Source organism: Tupaia chinensis, unplaced genomic scaffold (genome assembly GCF_000334495.1).
Source record: "Tupaia chinensis unplaced genomic scaffold, TupChi_1.0 Scaffold000257_1, whole genome shotgun sequence".
Taxonomy (NCBI): domain Eukaryota; kingdom Metazoa; phylum Chordata; class Mammalia; order Scandentia; family Tupaiidae; genus Tupaia; species Tupaia belangeri.
The window spans coordinates 4,933,537-4,940,856 of record NW_006159737.1 but is presented as its reverse complement, the minus strand read 5'-3'; the positions used below and the strand labels follow the sequence as shown (position 1 = coordinate 4,940,856).

Here is a 7,320-nt window from a genome sequence, read left to right as displayed (position 1 = left end):
ATGGTCCTTTTGATGCATATAGATGTATGTAAGAATTCTGATCTGTTCTACAGTCATGTCTATGTACAGTATTATTAGCCATGACAGTTAGGTTTTTTTAATTGAATGAATAAAGGAATGAAAATTTTCACCTTTCTAGAAAGGGACATGATACAATTCTTTTTTTCTCCCTCCTTAACTACCTGTGTTGTTCTCTGATATTTCATCCCCATGAAAAGAAACAGAAAATTCTGATGGAAAATTCTGATACATAAGGTATTTATGATTAAATTATTGGGTAAGGAAAATAATGATAATCACAGATTGGAATAAATGAGTTGTATAGCGTAAGCCAAAGAAGAAAAAGAAGATGGAAGGGGAATTCAAAAGAAATACATATGACAACCTAACTATTGGCTATCATGAAAATGGAAATAAAAATTAAATGTGGAATAGCCACTATGTGGAAGTCCAACAACATAACCTATCCACCATCTGCTGGTCCCAAACTTGATATTTTTTAAAAGCCTTTCAAAATAACAAAAATCCACCTAGATTAACAGACACAAAATCCCTGAAGAATTAGACTTCCATGGACATGATATAAACAGTCTACTAAAACAACCCCCAACAGCACTCACTCATGTTTGTCAATTAGAATAGCATTTCTTATTAGTGGCGGCTGAGCTTTTTATAACTTAACTTATATTTCTCAGTAATATTATAAAGCCATTGTAAACTATATTCTGATTTCTTGGAAGTCCACTTTTATTAGAAGACTTGATATTAATGTAAGTAAAAATTAATAAGCCATATAATTGCATTAATGAAGCTTTTGCATAGCAAAATGTACCTATTATAAGAACAAGTAGTTTTATAAACTCATTGACGCAAGAAAAATAAGATTCTAAAGATAGATTCATCCTAACTTCTCATGTAAATGTTGAGGAAAGAGAGTTAAAATTATTAAGAGATTCTCATAAACATATATAACTAATTACTGGAAGAATTTGGAGCTATACCTCAAAAATAAGACTTCTTTTCTGTTATAATCAAGATGTTTAATCTGGTCATTTTTTTCCATTATGGTTTATGTTATTTATCTCAGAAACACATCATTATTCACACATTAGTGCCAATGGAATTTCTTTAATAATAGTACTTTTTTTGTAATGTGGATACAGTTAAAATTGAAATTCATCACAGTAAAGGAAAACACCTTCTAAACTGAGCGATACAATAAGTTTAAAACAAAAACAATAGATAGTCCAAGAATACCTACTTTATGGAAATAATTGTAGAGAGACAGAAGGAGAGGAACAAGAAAAGAAAGAGACCTAACAAGCTGTATTTTTTCCAAAAGGCAAAAAAAAGTCCATTGAAAATAAAGAAACTTAACAAACTTTGGACTCAGATTTAACAAGTTTCGTGTTTATGAGTTTATAAAAAAATCAAATAAAGGAAAATGAATCACTAGGACTCTACTTGACTAAAATTTTATATATTGAATATAAATTTTAAAAATAGTAATGAAAACCATCTGATTTCCTTGGGTCATAAATATTTTTTAAAATTTCTTGGTCTATAAAATTTATTCAACATTTCTTCTAACTGTGATATTCTGGTCGAGTTCACCTACGGTCATATAAAAATCAGGGATGGGATGAGGAGGATAGCAGTGCACTTCAAAGTAGATCTGACTTCTTAGTTATTTTGATGATCATTTTGATCTAATTCCGTTAACATGAATTACCAAAATGGGTAAGAATTCAGAATCAATAGTTGACTCAGATCTCTCGTAGAGTTGGCTTGCAAGCCTATAATAAATAAAAATAAATATTCTGACACTTTGGTATAGATTGATAGACTTTGTAGTATAGCTTTCACATTGTTTTTGTTGTTTGTTTTTATAACAATACCATGTAAGACGAAGTAGGATAAATCCCAGGTTTCAAAATATAGGTTAAGTGACTTACCTAAATTCAAATAATAAGTCAGTTATGAAGTTAGGGATAGAATCCTGTTTTTATAATTTCTACTTTAGATCTTCTAGTCAGGAGGAAATAAACCCACGTAAGAAGGAATTTTTGTCTAATTTGTTTACTTCCATATGTCCATCAACTACTGGAGGTAGTGTAGTTGTTCAAAAAGTTTATAAATCATTTTAAGATCATCGTTTTAAAATTTAAGTCTCATTTTTCTCCACCATAAAATTAATATCTTTAAGTCAGTGCGAAAGGAAAGCATCTAGTCCCTAAGAATACCCACATCTTTCCTGTTTCCAACTTTTTCAATATATTCATGACTCTGCCTATTTTTCGGTGAATCATATGCTTTAATCCAGCTAATTAAAGTTATTGGAAATCTGTTACTCTTAGCATAAGGAATATTGCCTCTCTTTCCTTCAACAGATCTGAGGTCCTTCTATCCCAAATAGGGCAGGCTGTTGGGACCTGGATCAGAGTTGGAAAGAGAAGAACTGAAGGGAAAATACACACCATGATTGTGTTCTAGATTCCCTTGTGCCCCTTGACTTCAGCTGTTCACATTTACCCAAAATCAAATACAAAACAAACAAAACAATGGAAGATCCTACTGTTAACTCATAATGTAGAAACCATAATGGGAGAGAAAGCAGCTTACCTTGTGCAGTTGTAGAGAAGGGACTTTCAGAACTAGAAAGATATTTATTTCTGGAAATGATCTGAATTGGATTACTTATGGGATAAAGGAAACGAGCTATCCCTGTGAATTTCCTCAAGCTACCCCTTAAAGTTTGAAGTTCACCACTTCAAAGCTATTGTCCATTCCAACTAATTTTGGTTCTTCTTACTGGAGAAAGAGCTTAGGAAATTTGGGGGGGAAATGGAGAGGTAAGACATTTGTGGGACACAAATAAGCTTTATTATCTGTTGATGAGGATGTGTATGGTGGTCTCAACTGGGCTGGACTGAGGTGTATATCATCCTAGGTACAGTCTCTTGATAATCTAAATGATGTATAGCGATTTAATGTATGAATGATAATAATAATAATGTAAATATTTAAAAATACAAATAAAAATTAAGAAAATTAAGCATAGATTAGGTTTGGAGAGAGTAAGCAACTAAGACATCTAGATATTATAAAAGTAAAATAGACTTAAGTTATCCAGAAACTGTAATTTCCATATTTTTTGTTATAATCTTTGCTTCCGTAATCTTTTAGGGATTAGCAGGACAACTTCTATAGTATCTTGAGGGTAAACTTTTGGTGACAGAAAAAACTGAGATGGCTGGAGGAATTGCTCCTTTTATAACCCTTCATAGAATAGAACCAGCAGGGACCATGGAATAGTACAAGTTTTACAAAGGAAATATTTGAGTCCAAATCCTCAGTGACACTTTGCAGGAAGTAGCAGAGAGGCCTGTCAGTGATCTAGACTGTGCCTGAGAGATGCCTTTATTTCATTTTTTCCCTAAGAGACTCACCTGTCCTACAAAACTTGGGTGTGGTGTCAGGAAGTCTAGGACTTGAATCCTGCTTTTGTAACTGACTAGCTATGTGACCGTTATGTATGCAAATGTTCTCCTCTATAAAAAGAGAGCAATAATATTTATAGTTGCAGATTTGCTGTGAGGATAAAAAGAAATGCTGCTTGGCAACATAAAGCAACTTTTAAAAAGTTTATTAAAATCAATTCATAATTACACACCTACTATTTGTAATTAGGAATGTTATGACAATATTAAGGATACACAAGACTCAAGTTCCTGACCTCCAGGTTTCACAGTTCAGAGAGACTGCTCAGAAGGCAGAAGGGAATAGCGGTGCACAGTGAGGAGGGGTACAATGTAAACAGAGCACTATGGGAATATGGCAGCGGGAGCCATTAACTTTGCTTGGGGAAAGTTAACAAGCAGCAGGCTTGTTTCCCCACAGGGAAAATTAAAGTTATGCTTTTGTGTCTATTCTCTCTTCCCAACTTTAAATTGTGGCTTAAATGCACCCAGAACATGTTCATTTCGTTGTTCCCTCTATGGTGCTTCATATATTGTTAGTGCTCAAAAAATGTTTACCGTTAGCAATTACAATAATGCCATTTACTATTAAACTGTGTTGTCCTATTACAGAAAGGAGAAGGGTGGTTGAAATCTCTCATGTGGTTCTCTAGTTAGTTGTAATAGCCGTTTGTGCTTAATTGTTTCTTCAACTCCTAGGATGACTCTAGTAATGCAGAATAATTGTTATTGACAATTAGGAAGGGGGAAAAGTGCTTTTAGCTTAATGCTAAATATCGTATCCATGGCTATTTTTAATTAGGCAGGTATTGGCTGGAGAAATATAGTATTTTCAACAAAAAACATTCTCTGCGTGAATGGAAGAGTAAAAGACACTCATATCCATTGCTGGCTAGCAGGTTAAGTGGTAAAAGTTCTATGCAAATGATTAAAAAATATTATACTCATAATTTGTCATTTGAAGATTCTTTGATTCACCGACACTAATTTTAGGAATTTATATTGCAGACATATTGGCAGACATATTGCAGACATTTGTGAAGTAACATAGGTATGAGAATATTTACTTTAGTAATTACAATAATGAAAGATTAGAAGCCACATACATATTTAACACAGTAAGCAATTGGGTTACCAAACGATTAGTTTTATTAAGTAACATACATTCAAACAGTTCATATGGCAGAATATTATGCAATGCTTAAAAAGAATAAGAGCATACTAGGTCCTGATATAATGTCAAGATAAATAGAAAATGCACAATTGTGTGTGTTGTAACCAACCATTAAAGAAAGATATAAATATATGAATATAGCCATGGATATGGATATGTATATACACATATACAGTCATATGATCTTTCATACAAATAAACTATTCCTTAAAGGATCACAAGAAATAATCACTATGACACTGAGAAAGGAGATGAGACAAAAATATTCACTTATTATATACATCCTTGTTCTTTTTGAACATGATTTTATGAGTTTGTATTACCTGTTATGTATTCAAAAGTATATTCAACGAACTAGCAAAAGAAATACCTAAACACAGAGTATTCACATAAAATGTATTTTTAATACTTGACTGGCAGAAAGTTTTCTTGTAAATCCACAAAGGTTATCCTTGTTAATCCACTTTCATATTTATGTAGAGAAAATTTTCAGTTTTTTCTAGAGAGAGGGAATATTTTTTTTAATTCTTTAAATTACTTTCTCCCTCAGGAAGTAGATAAACTTCAATTACTTTACTCCAAAAGAGGCAGTGTCAGCTATAAAAAAGAGATGAATCCTATATTTGATAGCATAAATAGCATAAATGAGGCATAATAATCAAAGGGAAAAAAACCTTAGAAAAGAAGAATGTGTGAGATGGTGGATCCTTGGGACGCCAGCAGTAATTTACACACCATTACTTATTCAGGGTTGCATTTCTAATTACTCCTTGGGAAAAAAAAAAAGAAAAGATAATTATTGTACTGTAGTGATTACTCCTTTCATCACACAAGAGAAACAATGCTGATATAAGCATATCTTAAAGAACTATAATTCTAGTTTGTTGATAAAATTGTTTATATACAATACTTTAAGGGGAATATATTAATAGCAAAAACACATCTCTTAAAGGGGCATTGAGCTTTCCTGAAAATGCTGGTGCTCCAATATTTCTAGAAAAATGCACATGCACAAAGTCAACTTAGAACTTGGTTCTAGATTCTTCCTGACCTACTAGTTTTCTTACAGACACTTGGAAAAGCACCTTTGAAAAGTCAATGGAGGGAACCAGCAGTTAGCGTAATGGCTATGTCGCTGGACTCCCACGTAGTCGACCGCGGTTCGCATCCCGGACCCGGTGGCTTAAAACTCACGCCGGGCGCATGTGCGTGTGTGCCCAAGATCCCGAGAGGAGAATGGAGGAGAAGGGATTGCGGCGTGACCATCCCCCCTGGGGGGTGATTTCTCGCTTTCTGTCTCTATGTCTCTCTCTGTCTGTCTGGCGAGCACACGCGCCCTATAGCGAAAAAACCTCTCCAAAAAAAAAAGTCAATGGAGGGAGCACTATTGACTGTACACTAAAAAATGGCTAAGAGTGAAAATTTTCATGGTACATTCTTTTTACCACAATCATTAAAAATAATAATAATAAAAAGACTAGTAAGAAAGAAAAAGAAAATAAAGTCAATTCTTTTTTTTGTTGTTCTTCATTTATTTATTTTTCAGGAGAGAGATAGATAGTGAGAGGGAAAGAAGCAACCTCAACAGGGTCTCACGCCATGATCCTTCTTCCATCCTTCCCAGACAGTCAGGCTCACAGCATGCAGGTGTGCCTGGTATATACAAGTCAGTATGGGAACTGAACCCTAGTCTTCTGAATGGCTTCCAGCTTTGCAGAGCAACTTGCTACAGATGTACCTCATAGTTGGGTTTTCATCTTTATTGTGAGTGAATACCTGCCTTTCATTGTAGTTGTAAAAATACTAGAATACAAGCACTATTATTTTACTATAAATATGATTGGGATTATCTATCTATATACATATCTAACCAGCCTAGTCATAGAGACCAAAAGAAGCAAGCCATGCCTTGATTGTGTATATACTCAAACTATAAATTTCCTTTTTTCTTTTTTGTTTAAAATTATATTCATGCTTTCGCAGAAGTATTTTAACAATGTGGGGAAACTTTTAATGTCATATTAACTCCTTTTATCCATTTTTGGATTATCTATATCATTATTTTATACTAAAAGGACTTCTATACCAACATGTACATCTTTCCATAATCAGCCTGGCCTTCCTGGCCATTAATTGCAGTATACTTATAAATGTAATGCTTTAAAGATCCTAAGCCAAGCAAAATTCAGAAGGTGAACATGCGTAAAGCATTTAAGAATATATTCTAGAAGCAAACGTGTATTCATGCTTTTTAGATTATGCACAACACTGCCTCCTTACATTACTAGGAACTAGACTTGACTCATAGGTATTTTACCAAATGAACCATAGGAGACTATTTCCTTTCATAATTTGTCACTGTTAAGCAAATGTCTAAATCGGAAATGGTAGAAATGGATTTTTCATTATATTTTTAAATACATAGAGCACACTGAGATTAAGTATTTAGAATTCATATCCTAGTGTATCTATAATGTGTTTTAATAAGGTCATGAATAATGAAGTAATTTTATACAATGTGGAAAAGCTGTGAAGTGTAGCATTCAAGTGATATTTATCTATGAGGTGTATCCATTTTATGAATCTCTTTTCATAAATTTCATTTCCACTTGTGGAGTTGTGTCATATGCAGACTAATTAATATGACTTATCCTGTGGCTAAGCAGG

General features: G+C 33.3%; 1 protein-coding gene across 1 annotated transcript in view; it reads left to right on the top strand.

The window, feature by feature from the left end:
* The window catches only part of LOC102497933 (potassium voltage-gated channel subfamily D member 2-like), a 608,667-nt gene that overhangs the window by 499,726 nt on the left and 101,621 nt on the right, over window positions 1-7,320 (top strand). The gene's annotated exons all lie outside the window — the stretch shown is intronic.